The 20,847-nt window shown below is 38.6% G+C and overlaps 1 non-coding gene across 1 annotated transcript; it reads left to right on the forward strand.

The window, feature by feature from the left end:
- Positions 1-20,568: 20,568 nt before the first annotated feature.
- Positions 20,569-20,630, forward strand: LOC122471067. The gene has a single exon (XR_006294086.1). It is a non-coding gene; the product is annotated as a U7 small nuclear RNA (small nuclear RNA).
- The last annotated feature ends 217 nt before the right edge of the window (positions 20,631-20,847 follow it).

Genomic DNA, 20,847 nt, shown 5'->3' on the forward strand with positions numbered 1-20,847 from the left:
TATTATAATTCAATTTTATTTATTTATTTATTTATCTATTTTAGTCTGAGGGTATAAGGTCAAAATACTGCATTCAAAAGTTTGAGTTAGTTCTCTATTCAACCCTCTTTAACATGACTGTTATTCTTTTGAAATACATTTAGGTTTATTTTTGAAATTCATATTCTATTTTATGGTTGCCCCACATTCTTTTGACTTTATCATCATTTTTTTTTTTTTTGTATATGAAACATTAGCATGGTTCCAAAATCAATACTAAGTGAAAAGTTTACCTAGAGAAGGGTCAGTCCTGCAGGTTCCTCCTACCATGTAGGTAACCCCACTAGGTTAACCCAGATTATTGGTTTCTAGTCTTTCCTGTGTTTATTTTTGCAAAAAAATAATTAGATATATGTATATTTCTTTATTATACAATAGATAGTACACTACAGATCAGCAATTTTCAAACTTTTTAGCCTCAGGGTCTCTTCACACTATTAAAAATTATTGAAGAAACAAAGAGCTTTTGTTTATGTGGGTGATATCCATTATATTTACTGCATTAGAAGTTAAAATTGAGAAACTGTAAAACCATTTACTAGTTCAACTAAAATTAACAGTAATAAGCTCCTAAAATGTAAATATATCATATTTTTGTGAAAAATGATGCCACTTTCTCAAATAAAAAAAACAGAAGATGGCATTGTTTTATATTTTTTTGCAAATCTCTCTAATGTCTGGGTTAATAGAATACAGCTGGATTCTCTGCTTCTTTAAGTGATCTCTTGCAGTATATTGTTTAGGTAGAAGCATATAAAGAAAACCTAGCCTCAAACAGATCTGTTGTTGGAAAAGGGAAGAGTTATTTTTAACAGTGTTTTCAAATATTGTTCATGTCCTCTGATACTACTCTAAACACAATAGTGATGAATGACTCACTATGATGAATGATTTATAACACAACAGTTATAAATATGGCATATATTAATTCAACTATATCAATAATCACTTTAGGGGTGCCTGGGTGGCTCAGTCAGTTAGGTGTCTGACTCACTCAGGTCATGATCTCACGGTTCGTGGGATCGAGCCCCACATCCCCACATCAGGCTCTGTGCTGACAGCATGGAGCCTGTTTGGGATTCTCTCTCCTTCTCTCTCTGCCCTTCCCCTGCTCACACAAGCTCTCTCTCAAAATAAATAAATAAACAAAAAAAAAAAAAAAAAAAAGAATATGTTCTGGAAATCACTCACTATCAGTTTATAGATATCAACCTTACTATTTTTTTTTTAACAGTTCCAGAGCACTCCATTGTATAGGTGTACGATACTTCCATTATTTTCTTATGTTTGGGCATTTAGGGCGTAATCACAAATAATTTTGCAATGAACAATCTCATGCATATTTGTTTTCATGTTACTGAGGATGTATGCTGAAGACAACTTCTTGGATGTGCAATTGCTGTGCCAAAAATAAATACGTGTCTGTTTTGTTGGATATTGCCAAATTCCAGTTCACAATGCAAATACCAATTTGCATTTCTACCAGCAATGAATAGGAGTTCCTGTTTCTTCCCAACCTCACAACAAACTATAATGCAGAAGACAGACACATAAATTAATGATATATTAAACCCATAGGCTATCTCTGAAGCTGACACCAACCTTTTCTAAGAAATTTCTTTTCAAATACCAGCCTATGGGATGATTGGATTAAGTAGACCCTAGTCAAAACTGGGCCAGATTCCCTATTCTGGAAACTCTGGAATTAGAACAGAGGTCCCATTCTGTCTCTGTTAGGAAATGATGTAAAGTTGGGGCCAACTCAATCACATTGGGTCGTATACCAACCAAAGCAGAGAAAACTGGTCTGTAGAAGCAGAGATGAGAATAACCTCATTTCCTGATATCTTCTCTAATTCCCATTTTAGATCCTGCAAGGGCTGGTTGAACTTGGATTCCAAGTAGATTATAGTAGAGATTGGATTATAGTAGAAACTTGCTACACATTATTATTCCCTGATATTGTTGCTGATTGGCTACTTATAATAAAAAGAATCACAATTAAGGAAAAGAGTTACAATGCAATGAGATATGATAGTTGATCAGAAGCTTGCATTAATTAGGTTATAAGCTTTATTTGCTCTAACAAAGACCCAAATAAACATGAAAGAGATGCATTTCTCTCTTTATCAGTTTGAACATAAGCACTCCAGGGCTAATACGGCAACTGTGAGGTGCTGAGGGTCACACCCCTTCTATTTTGTTATTCCACCGTGGCTGCTCTCTTGTAACCTACAATGCCTACTTCAGCTCTTGCTACTTTTCAGCCACTGGCAAGAGAGAAAGGAATAAGGGAGCCATGCCTATTTCTTTTAATAGCTTAAAAATATATGGTATATATGAATTCTTGTCACATCCCATTAACTAGACGCAAGTTACATGTTCAAACCCAGCTATGCTAAGGAGGTTGAGAAATATAGCCTTTGACGGAATGACCATATGCTAATCTAAAATTTGATAATTCTATTGCTAGAGGGAGAGGGGAAAATGCATACAGTCTCAGCCACAACCCACCCACGATAACCCAATTACACACACTCAGCCTTCTTCCTACATATAAAACACACTTGTCCCCTGTTCAAGTGAAACAACCCAAATTTCCATCTGGCCACTGCATTCAGTTCAAAATCTAGGATCTCTGTGACATGCATTCCCCCATCAGGACTCTCTGGGACTGTTTCATGTGAGCATCTTCTGAAAAACAGATTATGTGTCCTCCCCACCTCCACTCACCAAAAAGAGTGATGAATTAGGAATGGGATCATAAGAATCTTCTTTTGGAAAAACAAAGAAAGGGAAGGAAACAGCAAGCATTGAACGGCAATGGTGTAATGCTTGCTAAGGCGAAAGGCTCCCTGCACTGGCAATTAAGTATGTTTCTCCATTAGACTCGAGCTCTGCCAGACAATCTCCTTCTTTATTGCCCACTGTGGCCTTCAGCTTTGCCTTTGAAAGGTTCTTCCATCAATCATGCTTCATAGCCACATCTGAAGTGGTATTGAAGGGTAATGCTCTTGTGTAGGTTCAGTTGTGGGAGCCCTGGGGATTGCTTTAGGGGTTGAAGAATTACTAGTTCTTGAGGGCCAGTCTTGTGGATTCTTCATACATTTCTGGTATATTTCCTTCCATTCAACTCCATGGTCAAGTAACCACAACCACACATCATGTCTGGAAAGCCCGAAGAGTCTCCTCTTTTACACACATGGCTCACACCCGCACTCAAAATATGATGGATAACCTGATGCTATGTGAAGCAACTGGCTTAGATTGGGAAGCAACCAAACTTTATTAATCTGGCTGGCTCCTGTTGACTGGTAAAGAGCACATGAGAAAGGTTTCACCAAACCTCCCTCCTTAGAAATGTATTCCATTTCACTCTGCTTTCAAACCTACCTCTTGCCTGGACTCATCCCTCTCATAGGACTTAGCGAAAGACAGAGAAAGCAGTCAACATACATAAACATTCTGACCTTCCTCAAACACTTCTCCTCGAGCTGTGAGCCTGACTGGCATGAGCACTGCCTTCCAAGATATTGCAGGACATAATTTGTCTGAAATTAATATAGCTACTGCTGCTTTCTTTTGGGAGGGTTTAACATGGTATATCTTTCTCCATCTCTTCACTTTTAATCTGTCTTTATATTTAATCTTATAGACAACATATTGCTAGGTCTTGTTACTTTATCCACTCTGACAGTCTCTCTTTTAATTGGTATTTTTAGATCATTCACATTTAAAGTGATTATTATTTTTTTTTAAATAATGTTTTATTTATTTTTGAGACAGAGAGAGAGTGTGAGCAGGGACGGGCAGAGAGAGAGGGAGATACAGAATCCAAAGCAGCCTCAGGCTCCAAGCTATCAGTACAGAGCCTGACACACGGCTTGAACTCATGAACCATGAGATCATGACCTGAGCTGAAGTCAGACACTTAACCAACTGAGCCACCCAGGCACCCCTAAAGTGATTATTGATATAGTTGAATTAATATATGCCATATTTATAACTGTTTTTTTTTTTTCTTCAACGTTTATTTATTTTTGGGACAGAGAGAGACAGAGCATGAACGGGGGAGGGGCAGAGCGAGAGGGAGACACAGAATGGGAAACAGGCTCCAGGCTCTGAGCCACCAGCCCAGAGCCTGACGCGGGGCTCAAACTCACGGACCGCGAGATCGTGACCTGGCTGAAGTCGGACGCTTAACCGACTGCGCCACCCAGGCGCCCCGGTATAACTGTTTTTTATTCATTGTTCTCTTGTTCTTTATTTTCATGTGGGGGCAGGGGTGGGGTTTGGTTCTTTGTTTTGGTTTGGTTTTTTGGTGTCTACACCCAACATAAGACTCTAGCTCATGACCCTGAGATCAAGAGTCTAGTATGCTCCACTGACTGAGCCAGCCAGGCATCACAGCCTTCTCTGATTTTAATTGAGCATTTTATATGATTCAGTTTTTCTCTCCTCTCATAGTGTATCAATTATAGTTCTTAAAAAGACTATTTTAGGGGTTGGGGCACCTGGGTGGCTCAGTCAGTTGAGCGTCTGACTTCAGTTCAGGTCATGATCTCGCAGTTCGTGAGTTGGAGCCCCACGTCAGGCTCTGTGCTGACAGCTCAGAGCCTGGAGCCTGGTTCCGATTCTGCGTCTCCCTCTCTCTCTGCCCCTCCCCCGCTCATGCTGTGTCTCTCTCTCTCTCCCAAAAATAAACATTAAAAAAAATTTTTTTTAATAAAAAAAGATTTGCTCCCTGTCTCAAATTTTCTGCAGTTTGAATAGTTTAAGTCTTACTTCTGTTTTTTCCTTCCTTTGGGTACTGCAATCACTATATGTGATACCTTTTGTAATTGTCCCATAATACTTGGATATCCTGTTACATCTTTTTGATTCTTTTCTTCTCTTTGCTTTTCAGTCTGGGAAGTTTCCATTCACATATCTTCAAGTTCACTGATTTCTTTTTTCGTGTGTAGTCTATTGATGAGCCCATCAAAGGCATTCTTCATTCTTCATTTCTGCCGCAGTGGTTTTGATTTCTAATATTTTGTTTTGATTCTTTCTTTGAGTTTCCATCTCTCTGCTCTTATCTGTTCTTAAGTTGTCTCCCTTCTGTATGAGACCTCTTGACATATTATTCATAGTTATTTTAAATTCCTGGTCTGATAATTTCAGAATCTCTGTGAAATCTAGTAGCTACATTAAAAAAAAAAAAAAAAAGTAAAAAGAAACAGGTAAAATTAATTTTAATAATATATTTTTACTTAGCCTAATATATCTAAAACATTACTATTCAGCATATAACCAATATAAAAATCATTATTTAATTTTATTTAATTTTTTTTTCACTAATTCTTTGAACCTCGGTATGGGTTATGATGATGATGATTTTAAGATTTCATTTTTAAGCAATCTCTACACCCAACATGGGGCTTAAACTCACAACCCTGAGATCAAGAGTCACATGCTCCTCCAACTAAGCTAGCCTAGGATCCCTTCAGTGTATATTATTAACTAATAGCACATCTCAAGTAGGAATGTCATTTTAAGTGCTCCATGGCCACATGTGGCTAGAGGCTACCATACTGAACAGCTTGGTTATAAGAAATCTCTATTTCTTTCTTTTCTTTTTTATTTTTTTAATGTTTTTTTAAATTATTATTTAATTTAGAGAGGGAGAAACAGAGAGCATGAGTGGGAAAGGGCAGAGAGAGAGAGTGTGAGACACAGAATCTGAACCAGGCTCCAGGCTCTGAGGCTGTCAGCACAGAGCCCAATGCAGGGCTCGAACTCATGAACCATGAGATCGTGACCTAAGCCAAAGTCAGGTGCTTAACCAACTGAGCCACCCAGGTGCCCCAGAAATCTCTATTTCTGATTCTTGCAATCTGAAACCACAAACTCTGTGATGAGATTTTTATTTATTTTTTTAAAGTTTATTTACTTATTTTGGAGAGAGAGAGAGAGAGAGAGAGAGAGCGAGCAAGCATAAGTGGGGGGAGGGGCAGAGACAGAGGAACAGAGAGAATCCCAGGCAGGCTCCCAAGAGAATCCCAAGCTGTGCAGAGCACTGTCAGGGTGAAGCCCAACACGGGGCTCCATCTCACAAATCGTGAGATTGTGACCTGAGCCAAAATCAAGAGTCAGATGCTTAACTGACTGAGCCACCCAGGCACCCCAAGATTAATTTTTTTATTAAAGAGTTTTTAATGTTTATTTATTTTTGAGAGAGAGAGAGTGACAGGGTGCAAGTGGGGAAGGGACAGAGAGAGAGGGAGACACAGAATCTGAAGCAGGCTCCAGGCTCCAAGCTGTCAGTACCGAGCCCGACATGGGGCTTGAAGTCACAGGCTATGAGATCATGACCTGAGCCGAAGTTGGATGCTTAACTGACTGAGCCACCCAGGTGCCTGCCCCAAGATTAATTTTTTTATATTATAGTCAAAAACATATAATATATGTTTAATTTAGTCAAAATTATAGTCAAAAACATATAGTCAAAACATATAATTTAATTATAATTTAATTATAGTCAAAAACATATAATACAAAATGTACTGTCTTAACCATTTTAAATGTACACTTCAGTGGTGTTCTGTATACTAACATTGTTGGGCCATCAATCTCCAGGCCTCTTTTCATGTTGGAAAACTGAAACTTTATACCCATTAAACAGCTCTCCATTTCCCTCTTCCCCCAACCCCTGGTAATGACCATTCTGCTTCCTGTTTCTATGAATTTGTCTACTGTAGATACCTCATATAAATGGAATCAAAACATATGTGTCCCAGAAATGGGACTGCTCGATCATATGGTAGTTCTACTTTTATTAATTTTTTGTGGAACAGCCACACTTTTTCCCATAGCAGCTGCATTACCACTGACAGTGTACAAGGGTTCCAATCTCTCCACATCCTTACCAATACTTTAATGTTCTGTTTTTTTAATGTTTAATAGTAGCCATCCTCCTATCAGTGGGTAGAACATGACATGATGTGGTATCTCTCACTGTGATTTTGATTTCCATTTGTTTTTTCTTTTGTAGGTAGGCTCTATGCCCATGTGGGGCTTAAAATCAGGTCCCTGAGATTAAGAGTCACATGCTGTACTGAATGAGCCAGCCAGGTCCCCCTGCACTCTCTAATGATTAGTGATATTAAGCATCTTTTCATATGTTTGTTGGCCATTTGCATATCATCGTTAGAGAAATGTCTATTCAGGTCATTCACCCATTTTTTTAATCGAGTTTATTGTTGTTGAGTTGGAAACTACTTTTTATATGCAGCACATACAATCAGATGCATGTTTAGGGTAGTCTCAGGTGGATTACTAGTCTTATGCATTGTATTTAGCAACACATAAGATCAACACAAAGAAAAAAGGATCATAGAAAGGATATAAACAAACCAACAAAAAAACAAAATAGAAAGCACTCTTCTGATCTAACACAACCATGGCCCTCTACATCTGGTATATGGCAGTTCTGGTTGCCAAAGGTCAATGAAGAGATAATTAAGCTCAATAAGGCCCAGAGATCTGTGGAATGGGGAACCAACTAAAGCAGAAGTTACAATCTGGTCACCATTTTCATCAATATTTCCCTATAGCACTTTAAGTATTTAAGACATCTGGAATACATTTTGTTATTTAATCTAATTTTGTTGTTTTCCAAATGGTTATCCAGTTCTCAACATCACTGACTGAATAATTCATTCTGTCAACCATCCTAACTTGAAAAGCTACCTTTTTTTATATGCTTAAATCTTATATGAATTTGAGCCTGCTTTTGGTATACCCAGTCTACTCCATTATTCTTGTACCACAGTATTACAGTATTTCAACTATTGTAGCTTTATAATATCTGAGGGAGCATCTATTAATTGATTCCTTCTGAGTTTTAGTAATAATTCCTTCACCCTCAATTTTAGCTAAACATGTATCTATGGCTGGCAGATACAGATCACAGCCTGCCTTGATCATAGACTGGTGTGGTGTGTGACCAGGATGAAGCCCATAGAGAATGGAAATGAAGTGTGCAACTTCCTGGTCATCTCCTTAGAGACAAATGTACTTGTTCTGGACTCTCCTGTGGGCTAGAATAGGGATATGGAGGTTAGCCAGCTTCTACCAAATGGAAAGGATATTAACCCAGATAATAGCAGCACGAGGTGAAAGCAATCTGTCTCCCTAAATAACTGTGGAATACAGCTTCATCATAACACTGGACCTTTCACCTTGAGACAGTTTGGGGAGATTTAAAAACTCTTGCATCTTATTTGAGCCCTATAGTTTGTGTCTCTTTGCTTATAACCTAATTAACAAATGGTTTTAAGAATAACTTTTTTTCCTATTCCAAATGTAATGTATATCAATTGTAGAAAATTCAGAAACCAGTAAACAAATATATACTGAAAATTAAAATGTAAAAAAAAGAAACCTTTGAGTGAAAAGAAGAAATACACATTTCCACTTCTTCATAATTACACAGACACAATTATTACAAAATTGAATATTTGGGGGTGTATATTTCTGTTTGCTGTGGTGATTTCTAAAGTGATAACATAAATATATAGACAATCGATATTTATAGTCACATAGTTATAGGGAAATGAATATATCTATATACAACAAAAATGGGATTTTACTCCATATGTTGAATTGTGATATACTTTTTTGCACCTGATAGTGTATATCATGAACTTCTCCATGTTATGAAATATTCCTCTCGATGTAGTATAATTTATTTAACAAAACATTCATCATTAGACATCTAGATTCTATAAATTTTTAGCCATCTTAAATAATATTGAAATAAAGACTTTTGTAGAAATATACTTGTGTTCATCCATGATGACTTGGGATAAATTCCAACAAGTGAGATTTCTCAGTCAAGGAATATGGAAAATTCTATGATATTTTTTTTTTTGTTTTTTACATGCACTGTCAAATTTCCCTTTAGAAAGAATATGGAAGTGTAGTTAGAAGAGTATCACTTCTCTTTGGCCTTTCTGACATTAGGTATGGTGAGTTTTTAATTAGCAATTCCTCTTTTTTTGTTGTTGTTTTCAAAGATATTTTAAAGGGAAGTTGGGAGAGACTTCAATGGTGTATGTTGGTAAAAGGAAATTGTGGGCCTACATAGAATGGGTGTTGAGGCCTAAAGAAGACACAGAGATGGGCCACCTCTTTATTTAATTTCATTGATAGAGCCAAGAGACCACTACAAGCAGTATCACAAGGAAGAACCAAATAAAATCCATGGTAAACAGGACCACTAGTCCAACTGGGGCTAGACTTGGAGATGAAGCTTAGCTACAAAGCCAGGAAACTTAGGGGAGAGGGGAGAGGAGAAGGTTTGAAGCATGAGGATCATGTTAGAGTGGTATGGAACATGCTAGAACAAGTGAGAGTAGTTCCTGAATTAGTAGTGTGGTTGAGAGCATCAATTCTAGACTCAGACTGTCTAGCTGCACAATAAGCGTTAGGGATTATTGTTATCATTACTGCAACTGACTAAGCATCATATACTCATGTCCACCGAAGGTATGAGGGTTCGGGAACATTTAAGAGATGATAACTATTTAATATTTTACTATATAATTATGACCAATTCAGTGAAGCATGAAACAAACATAGGAGACATAACCCTCAGAAAGGAGTAGACAAATCTCATTTTGTATAAACGATATGATTGTGTATCTAGAAAACCTAAGGGAATTAGTGAGTGCTCAGGAATGAACTGTGTGACCTTAGGCATGTTACTTCATCTCACTGAACTTCAGTTTTTTCATTTATAAATTAGGATAACAGTGATAAATAACTAGAGGATTACTGTGAAGATTCAACAGGAAAATACATGTAAACACAGAATATAGTGCCTGCCATCTGGCAGCTGTTCAGTGCTACTATAATTTTATCACTTCTTATTGTTATTTTTATTATGGCAACTATAAAGGACAAATTTTTAGTAGGATAGTAACTTTCTTGTATATCATCTATAAACAGCTAAACTGTGATGGAGAGAAAAGTCTCTTTTTATAGTATGAAAAAAAAACCTTATAAAATTCTTTATGTAAAACATACTAGACTCTATGAAGAAAATTCCAAAATGTACTCAGAGCAAAATAATAATCTGAGTAAGTGAATGAAACCACCATCTTCCTGAATGAGAAAGCTCAGTATTATAAAATGTCGGATTTAACAAAATCCCAGTCAAATCTCAATTTAAAAGGGGCACCTGGGTGGCAGCATCTGACTGTTGATCTCAGCTCAGGTCTTGATCTCAGGGTTGTGAGTTCAAGCCCCATGTTGGGCTCCATGCTGGGCAGGGAGCCTACTTAAAATTTTTCAATTCAAGTTTGGGGACAGAATTTTACCCTAATGATTCTAATCTCTTTGTTGGAATGAGTGGCAAACAAGATGAGTCTGGGGCAGTAATTCGCAAACTTGATTGCATTAAGACCCAGGTTGCAAAGGATAAAAATGTTCACTTGCTACATTATACTCTTTCTCCCTCCCTCTCTCTCTCCCTTTTTTAAGATTTTTATTTTTATTTATTTTTATTTTTTCAACGTTTATTTATTTTTGGGACAGAGAGAGACAGAGCATGGACGGGGGAGGGGCAGAGAGAGAGGGAGACACAGAATCGCAAACAGGCTCCAGGCTCCGAGCCATCAGCCCAGAGCCTGACGCGGGGCTCAAACTCACGGACCGCGAGATCGTGACCTGGCTGCAGTCGGAAGCTTAACCGACTGCGCCACCCAGGCGCCCCAAGATTTTTATTTTTAAGTAATCTCTACACCCAACATGGGGCTCGAACTTACAACCCCATATCAGGGGTGGAATGCTCTAGGAACTCAGCCAGCCACATTTTTCTCTATCAACATGAAAATAGTTACATTGATTCAATGAAAAAAAAAAAATCTCTTATTCTTCCTACCCTATTAAAAAATGCCAATGAGAAAATAAACATTTCTTTTTAGTCACTACCTTCTTGCTATCTGGGGGTATTGAAGAATTAAGAATCTTTTATCCCTACATTTCTGTGCTCACCAAGTGACATTCAATGCCATTTCTCTTTCACACTGGAAAAAACCTTGTGAGGTAGGGTTTATTTATTATCAGCTCTACTTTATAGACAGAAAAACAGATACTCACCCAATAAAGCTTGACCATGCCAAAGAGTGAGTCGCTGGCAAAGGCCAGAATTCCTACACTCCATTGACTATAACTTTCTCCGTAAATCTAATGAGCCAGACCCCGTGCCTGATACTGCGGATGCAGACCTCGCACACCTGGGTCCTTCTTGACCCAGGCTCCTCCTACCCCTGTGGACAAGGGCAGGGTGAGCCCCCTGGGCAGCGACCTGGGCACCTAGCTCCCTCCGTGAAGGGCGGTCTCTTCCACCAGGTCCTGGCCTTTCCCTGCTGAGGCAAATCCTTGCTGTCCTAGAGACTTCTTTCCTCCTTGTAACAGATAAAATGTTTTTGAACGATTCCTGGCCTTTGTTTCCTTACGATAAGCTGGTTTCTGTTTCCTGAACCCTTTCCACCCTGGGGCAAGGGCGAGAGTCACCTCCGGAAGAAAGAGGATATGATGAAGGGGAATGTTCTGTCAGACAGGAAGAGGAGGGGCAAAGCCTGCCCTTTTTCCTAGGGTCATTGCAGAAGGGAGACGTATTGCAGTGCATGTTTAGGCTTGTTGCGATTTTCTTTCTGGGCTGAGCCGAGGTCACACACTGTGGTGGGGACAGAGGAGAATGGAATATGGGTTCCCAGGCTGCTGTTGGTTCTCAAGAAGGGTCACCAGGGCCAGACCCTCCCGTAGGCGGATCCCAAGGGGGCAAACTTGGGAGGACCCGCTGGGGAGGGGCTTACGTGTAGGTGCAGAGGATGTGACTGTAGGGGAGAGAGCCCCTGGGCACTTGACTAGCAGCAGACTTTACAGAGCACGCATGGGACATTGTCTCTGAGGTCAGAGGAGGCCTGGACACTGCACCGTACAAGAACCTTTTATCTGGAAGACATCAAGAAAATATGTAAGTCCTGCCGATTTCCCCAGAAGAAGAAAAGGTGGATGAGACTACATTTAAGAGATATGAGTATTTTAGGGACGCCTGGGTGGCTGAGTCCGTTAGGCCTGGGACTCCTGATTTCCCCTCAGGTCATGATCTCACGTTGCTCATGGGTTGGGACAGCATGGAGCCTGCTTCAGGTTCTCTCTCTTCCTTTCTCTCTGCCCCTCTCCCCTCTCTAAAGAAATAAATAAACTTTAAAAGAGAGAGAGAGAGAGAGAGAGAGAATTTACTTAACCAGATAAAGATTTTTATCAGCCCTTATGGGAAGCTGAACTTTGAATGGACCAATTGTTTACACTGAAACAAACCTGCATAATTGGGAAGAAATGGAAATATTGTAAAGAACTAAAATCAAGCTTTCCTCTTGATACCTGAGAAATGAAAAGGGCGGAGTGGGAGAGGGAAGTCAGCTTGCCAATGAGCAGTCAAAAGGAAAACAAACTTGAAATTTTTTTTGCACATCTGAGTTGTATACTTTCACAGTCTTGCTGCATTCTGTTTCCTCCATGTTGTAGGAACTGAAAGGTTGCATTTAAAATACATTGGGCCTTTGGGAGCCAGGAGCATACACACAGCTCATGGATTTCAGAATGATTATCACTATCTCTAGAGAAATTAATTACTGCAAAATAGCAGTTACCACAGTGGTTACTTATAGGTTTCTTCTGTGTGTGCAATTTATTACAAATGTTGGGGTGGGGCGGGGGCGGGGGGGAGATTATTCAAAAGGAAAAAAATAAAGTTACTGCCTCATGATAATTGACCATAGCTTTCCTGGTCAATCTATAAAAAATACATCTGTGTAATCCTCCATCAATATTTAACCTAATTAAATGAACTCTTCTGAGACTGTGTCCTTCTCTCTTCTAGGTAATAAGCCTTTGTGTTTTTATAATGGTCTAGAATTTACCTTTTCTATCTGATGCATAGAGTTAATCTTGTGACATAGGGGGAAAGGTACCATTATCTCCATTTTACAAATCAGGAAATCGTCAAAGAAGTCATAGGATTGCTCATGGTTGTAGAACCATCATGTAAATAAGAGAAATAATGTGCAAACCCGGGCCTTGTGCGTGCTAGTCCAGTGTTCAGCATCAGTGATTTCCAGGAAGTTATTTCTGGAAACTTCTTCCTCTCAACACATAAGACAGGATTGGATCAGCCATTCTGATTCAAATGGGAATGAGGTGGCATCCGGGGTCCTGCCTACTCCCTCCCACTCCCTGGAGTGCTTCCACCGAGGTGCCCCTGCAGCACCCCAGGACTTCACTGAAAGCAATCTGAAAACCACCGCCCTGCACCATGCTTCTCCCAAACCACTTCAGCCTCCCCCATTTCCAGCTATACTCTGTTGAGAACACAGAGCCCAGCATCAACTTGTGAGACGAGTAATTTGGGGCGCAGAGTGAATTGCAAAAATAACAGTATGGTGAGAAGAAACAGACCAGCTGAATTTAAAGACATAGATATGGTTAAATTACCCCTCGTATAGTATACCACCATTGCTGTCAGCTCAAGTGCCTTGGGGCAATTGATTGTTGAAATATCATGACTGTCCATGATGCAAGCGTTCAGCTGCCCGGTCAGAACTGAGACTAATGAGGACAAGTCTCCTGGTGCAAACATCCGTTGCCCACTAAGGCTGTGTGCCCTACAACTGAATGAGAAAGTGGGGGTGGTCAAGAGAGGAAATTCTACAAAAGGTGACAAGCAGCAAGACTGTCAACAGATCCTTCTGACCCGGTTCCCATTGAGGCTGGCCACATACAAACTCCATACAGTAGTCCAAAGGAGTATGTCGATGAGGAGAAGGCCTTTTTTCAGAAACTCTGTCCCAATCCAACCAGTCATAAAGCTGCTTCACAAGAAAGGAGAGACTTGGGGGCTCTGCGCACATTCTTGGTGACCCTACTCCTGGACAAAGAATTTCACAAAGGAACTCTTTGTAGGAGGACTCTGTCCTACCTTGTGCCTACCACCTCTGAAAACATAATTTTAAAATGTTTCATTATTAAAATACATCTCCTAACTTAAAAATAAAAGTCGAATTGTAGAGAAGGGTTAATAAAGAACGGCAGTCCCCCCTCCAAGAGGGAAAATTCTTTTTAACTATTCTAGTCACTTCTATTTTTATTCTTATGGTGATTGCCTCATTTCTTTAAATACTATATTAACATTGCTATTTCTTGATGTAGTATTTTCTGAAATTATTTGTTGACTTCCTACCATAAAAGATGAAGATTTAGCTTGGCTCTCTTTCCCAATAGATTTGTATTCTTTTTTTTTTTTTAAGTTTTTATTTTAATTCCAATTAGTTAACATGGAGTATAATATTAGTTTCAGGTGTACAATATAGTGATTCAACACTATCATGCATGACCCGGTGCTCATCTCAACAAGTGCACTCCTTAATCTCCATCACCTATTTCACACTCCTCCCCTCCTTCTCTCCTCTGATAACCATCAGTTTGTTCTCTATAATTAAGATTCTGTTTCTGGGTTTGTCTCTCTCTTTTTTTCTTTGCTTCTCTGTTTTGTTTCTTAAACTCCACATAGTGAAATCATATGGTATTTGTCTTTCTCTGATTGACTTATTTCATTTAGTATTATGCTTTCTAGCTCCACCCAAGCTGTTGCAAATGGCAAGATTTCATTCTTTTTAATGCTGTATAATATTCCATTGTACATCTATACCACCTCTTTTTTTTTTTAATTTTTAAAATTTTTATTTATTTATTTTTGAGAGAGACAGAGAAAGAGCAAGCAGAAGACGGACAGAGAGAAAGAGAGACACAGAATCTGAAGCAGGCTTCAGGGTCTGAGCTGTCAGCTCAGAGCTTGATGCGGAGCTTGAATCCATGAACCATGAGATCATGACCGGAGGCAAAGTTGGACACTTAACCACCTGAGCCACCCAGGTGCCCCTATACCACATCTTCTTTATCCATTTATCAGCCAGTGGACAGGTGGACTGCTTCCAATTTGTGTTTTATTTTGAGTTCCTCTCAGTTACATTTATAATTTTATTTTTTAAGTTATTATTATTTATCTATTTTAATTTTTTTAAATTTGGATCCACACCCAACATGGGGCCTGAATTCACAACCCTGAGATCTAGAGTCAAAAGTTCCACTGACTGAGCCAGCCAGGAACCCCCTACATTTATCATTTTAAATGAGCACCTTCATTTCTTGTTATGTCAGCTATTGACATTATCTCTTTTCTCTCAATTTTCTTTCACCTCTCCTCTTGATTTCCATCACTCAAGTCTGCCATATATACTTTCATATTGTCAATGACCATGACCTTTACATTCTGCTCTGAAACTAAAGTTGACTCTTGAACAATAAGGGTTTGAGCTATGCAGGTCCATTCATATGCAGATTTTTAAAAAATAAATACAGTACAGTATTATAAATGTCTTTCTTTTCCTTATTAATTTATTAACAACATTTTCTTTTCTCTAGCATACTTTATTGTAAGAATACAGTGTATAATACATACGACATACAAGACATTTTTAATCCACTGTTTATGTTACTGGTAAAGCTTCCTGTCAACAGTAGGCTATTAGTAGTTAAATTCTGGGGGAGTAAAAAGTTTTACGAGGGTTTTTGACTGCATGGGGATTGGTGCCCCTAACCCCCATGTTGTTCCAGAGTCAACTATGTAAGTAAATCTTTAGATTAATTCAAAGAGTTGAAAATCAGTTAACTATGTTTATTATATTATAACAAGGACAGATGCTCTTGGTTTGCCACCTGGCATCCATCCCATCCTCACTTGACAGAACCTAACAGGACCCTGAGTTTTTCAAGTGTCTGCCCCCATCCACTTAGCCAGAATTTCCAGCAGAGGTCAGCTCTATTTTCAGCCAAACAAGGGATCCCACGTGGGCTATTCAGTGTTTCTCAAACTTGAATAGGCATCAGACCGACCTGGAAGGCTTGGTAAAGCACACTGAGCTACATTCACAGATATTCTGACTCAGTAGATCTGGGGTGTGGCCCAAGGATTTGAACTTCCAGCAAAGTTCTAGGTGATACTAATTCTGCTAGTATGGGGACCTTACTTTGAGACTCACTGGTCTAAGTGAAGTATGGTCATTGCATTAATTAGGATATTGCTCTGGCTGTTTAATAGTGATCAGAATTAATGGACAGAAGTTCATTTCTTTATCACATAAAATTCTAAACTAGTAGGAGTGTAAGCTTAGCTTCATGAGAGTACCTTGGTTCCAGGTTCCTTCTGTCTGTTGCTGTCATCTCCTTAGGAATTGCCCTCATCTTCATGTTTGAAGCTGACTCGCTACCACTAAACCTTTGTGCTTGCTAAAGGGAAAGCATGAGGCAGTGGAGAGCATACAACTTTTTTTTTTTTTAAGATTTTATTTTTAAGTGATCTCCATACCAAATGTGAGGCTTGAACTCACAACCCTGAGATCAAGTTGCATGCTCTACCGACTGAGCCAGCTAGTCACCCCCATACAACTTGTTTTCTTTTTTTTTTTTTTCCTTTTAAGTAGGCTCCATGCCCAACTTGGGGCTTGAACTCATGACCCTGAGATCTAGAGTCACATCCTCTACTGACTGAGCTAGCCAGTCACGCCTCACCCCCCGATTATAACTCTTTTTTAAAGGAATAATCTAGAAATTGCCCACACATCTCCAATCACATCCTATTGGCCAGAACTTACTCACATGGCTACATGTAGGAACAAGGGAGGCTGGGAAAGGTGGCTTCTACTTTGGTGATTATGTATCCAGATAAAATTCAAGGGAGTTCTATTATAGAAAGGGAAGAAGAAGAGAATGAATATCAAGTAGCAATTAATCTCTCCAGTAGTGGTTCCATTCTCCTTTCCAGCAATTGTTTCAAGGTACACATGACACACTTTTGGCCAATGAGACAAGAAAAGATGTCAGGTGAGGGCTTCTGGGAAAGTTTTCCTCTCTCCAGGAGAGACATGGCATCTTCTCTGGGGTTCTATCATGTTGGTGTGAACCTTAAAAAGAGCAGTGGGCATCTTGCTACTGAGAGAAGAGCCAGCTTTTGAATAAAGCTTACAAAGTAAAGCTGGCAGAAGGAAAGATGGAAAGAACATATGTGCTTGATGAAGACCCAGAACCACTGGGTTAACCAGTCAGCCTGAAACTTCCCTGCCTACAGTGCCCCTGTTATGTCAGATAATAAATTCCTTCTTCTTTAAGCCACATTGGTTTTTCTATAGTTTGGAGCCAAACCATCCACATGAATAATGTGGCTTTCTAATTGTTTTTCTTTCTTTTTATTTTTGCATTGTTGGCATCTTTGTATTAGCCTAAAATCACAAAGTTAGTATGAGACACTCAGCCCCTTCCCTTTTTCCCCCAGATAATTTCCTCCCGGCCTCTTGCTTACTGGCCAGGTATGCTACCCAGCTGTCACCCTGAGACTTCCCTTAATTGCTTTCCTCATTGGAAACCACCATTTCCTGCATGCCAGTGCTTTTCCTTGGCTTATTCCTGTGTCTTGCAGAGGCATATTGCCAAGTAACTTCCTAAGAAAAGATATGTGGGAAGTGAATTTTCTGAGTCCTTGCATGTTGGGATTGATTGGTAGGCAGATTGGCTTCCTTCTCAGGTATGGCCTCTCCATGCATCCTTCAGGCTGGAATTACCTTCACTGTGTTTCTCTGGTTACAACTTTCTTCTTTGTCTTCCAGAAATTTATTGAAAGATTTAGATCACCGATGGCCCTTTCCTCATCTCTTGATTGCTCCTCAATTATACCTCTTTATTTCTTTATTGTCATTTTAATGAGGTCTTAAGAAAAAGATCACATAAATATGTCATTCCTCCATCTTGAAGCAGAAGTTTTATCCCCTTTTAATAAGACTAATAAATAATTCAGACTTTGAAACCAGGTCATTAGATTGGATAATTCACGTTTCAGTATTCTGTGAAAGAACATCATCATACTATTTCTCAAAAAAACACTTTTTTAAGCACGGTCAAGATAAAATTAAATGAACAAACTGTATTTGTCTGGGAATTTTCACCCACTCACTTTCCTGAGTTTTCTTCAAATTACAATCAGGGAACTAGAGTTTCTACTGCCTATTTTCCATTAGTTATGAAAAAAAAATTTTTTTTTTTAACCATTACTGCCAAAAGTGTGACTGAACATCCAGGTCACTAGAAATTTACAGTTCTAGAACATGTGTGTGTGTGTGTGTGTGTGTGTGTGTGTGTGTTAAAATAACTTTTCACTATTCAATTGAAATTCAGTATTTTTTTCAATAATTACATTGAAAAGAAAGAAAGAGCTCTTAATTTTCATAAACACGTGAAATAAACATAAGAAAAAGCCCATGTCAACAGATATAATGGAAAGAACATGTAAACAGTAATATCAAAATGATGAATATTAATGGACCACTTAAATGAGCTCATATGTAAAGGCTGCAAATTAGCCTTTCTTGAGAGCCTACTATGTGCTTTGTAACTTTCATATGTTTAATAATAATTGCTCTCAATCTTGTGAGGATCTTATTTCTATTGCTGAAGAAACAGACTAAAGTAATTACCTTACATAAAGTCACACAGGAAAGAATTGGTTGGGTCAGGGTTCATGTCCACTTTTGCTGAACCCCAAAGTCTGTGCCCTTTGCACTTCATCATTCTGTAACATAGGTGAGTGCATCCATTCCAATCTGTATTCATTTCCTAGGACCTTTGTAACAAAGTGCCACAGATGGGTGTCTTAAAACAACAGAAAGTCATTCTCTTACAGTTTTGGAGGCTAGAATTCAGAAATACAAGGTGTTGGCAGGGTTGTGCTCTCTCAAAGGCTCTTGGAGAGAATCCGTCCCATGCTTTTCTCTTAGCTTCTGTGGTCATAGGCAATCCATGGTGTTCCTTGGTGTAGAGCTGCTCATCACTCTGCTTTTTTTTCTTCTGTGGTCACATGGCATTCTCCCTGTGTGTGTTTGTCTTCAAATGGTCATCTTCTTATAAGGATGTCAGTCAGAATTGATCCAGTACTCCCCCCCCCCGCCCCGACCCCCTGATCCCCAGCTCAAGTATGACCTCATCTTAGGTATTTATTTAATAATTTACTCATTTTATTTTATTTTATTTTAATCCAAGTTAATTAACATATAGTGTAATAATGGTGTCAGGAGTAGAATTTAGTGATTCATCACTTACATAGACACTCAGTGCTTATCCCAACAAGTGCCCTCCTTAATGCCCATCACCCATTGAGTCCATCCCCCAACCCAACACCCCACCAACAACCCTCAGTTTGTTCTCTCTATTTAAGAGTCTCTTATGGTTTGCCTCTCTTGCTGTTTTTATCTTATTTTTCTTTCCTTTCCTCTATGTTCATCTGTTGTGTTTCCTAAATTCCATATATGAGTGAAATCATATGATATTTGTCTTTCTCTGACTGACTTATTTCACTTAGCAGAATATACTCTAGTTCCATCCATGTTGTTGCAGATGGCAAGATTTCATTCTTATTGATTGCCAAGTAATAATCCAACTAATTATATTTTTAATTTCCAAAGGTCACATTCTGAGGTCCAGGGAGTTAAGATTTCAACATATCTTTTTGCGGTGACACAATTCAACCCATAACATTATATAATTTGGGTTTTCTCCTCTATAAAGGCTCTATTTCAACCATTTGCTCATGAATAAAGGTAGTATTAGTGTTGAGGAGGAAAAGTTTTCCATTACCCTTCAAAGTTCTTTTGGCTGGTCTAAAAATTAAGTTGACATGAGACAGATTAACAGTAGCAAATAAAATTTGATTACTTATGTACAGAGGCTCTATAAGAATATAAGGCCCACAAGCAGTTAGACAATGGAGGCTCCTATGACTTCCAGAGCTAAGGACAAAAAGGTAGGGGTGTGGGACCTCAAAGGGAAGACAATTCACAGGAAGATAAAAAAGAGTAAATATTTGATAAACAAATGTTGGCTGGGTCACACAGGAATAGTTGGACATACAAAGGAATTTTAACAGACTTTGCTAAGCTTCTCCTTGTCTACCATACCTACTTTATATACACTGTAGTTATCCATTACAATAGCTCCTTTCCAGAAGCAGGTCCTCTAACTAAATTCTTTCAGGCAGTTAGGGGGAAGATCAAGGGTTCTTACTGAGCCTTATGTTTTTTTGTTTGGTTTTTTAAATATCAGCCTAAAATAATCCATCTGCCAAAAAGATATATTGCAGGGTGGTGATTTTGCTCCCCTACATTAGCTAAAAATTCTAACATAAAATTAGCTTACACAATATTCTAAAAATATGGTAAAATTATTATTGAAAGAAACCTGGTTTGTAAGTCTTAAATCTGTATTAGGATCATATTATTGAAATATTTCATTTCAATGGATAATTTTTATTTGTGTTAAATTTTTCACACATTAAAACATACCCAGGAGTTATTGTTATCACATTAGAAGTAATTGAACTAGTGTTACAGCTCTTTTAGAATTTGTCTAGCAGGTTTTCCGGTTTTTACCGGAAGACCCAGAAGAAAAAAAAAAAAAAAAAAGAAGTAATTGAACTACATTAATTCCTCCAAAAGAGTCTCACCGAAAGTGATTTCAGGGTATTTAAACAATGCATTGTGATGACAACTAGGTCTTTTAGAATGTAAAGATTACCTTCAGTATACTGCCCTTTTTGTAGACTCTGAAGCATGACTAAAATAAGTGTGGAGCTCATCTCAATGCCAAGTCTAATTATTA

Source organism: Prionailurus bengalensis, chromosome D3 (genome assembly GCF_016509475.1).
Source record: "Prionailurus bengalensis isolate Pbe53 chromosome D3, Fcat_Pben_1.1_paternal_pri, whole genome shotgun sequence".
Classification (NCBI taxonomy): Eukaryota; Metazoa; Chordata; class Mammalia; order Carnivora; family Felidae; genus Prionailurus; species Prionailurus bengalensis.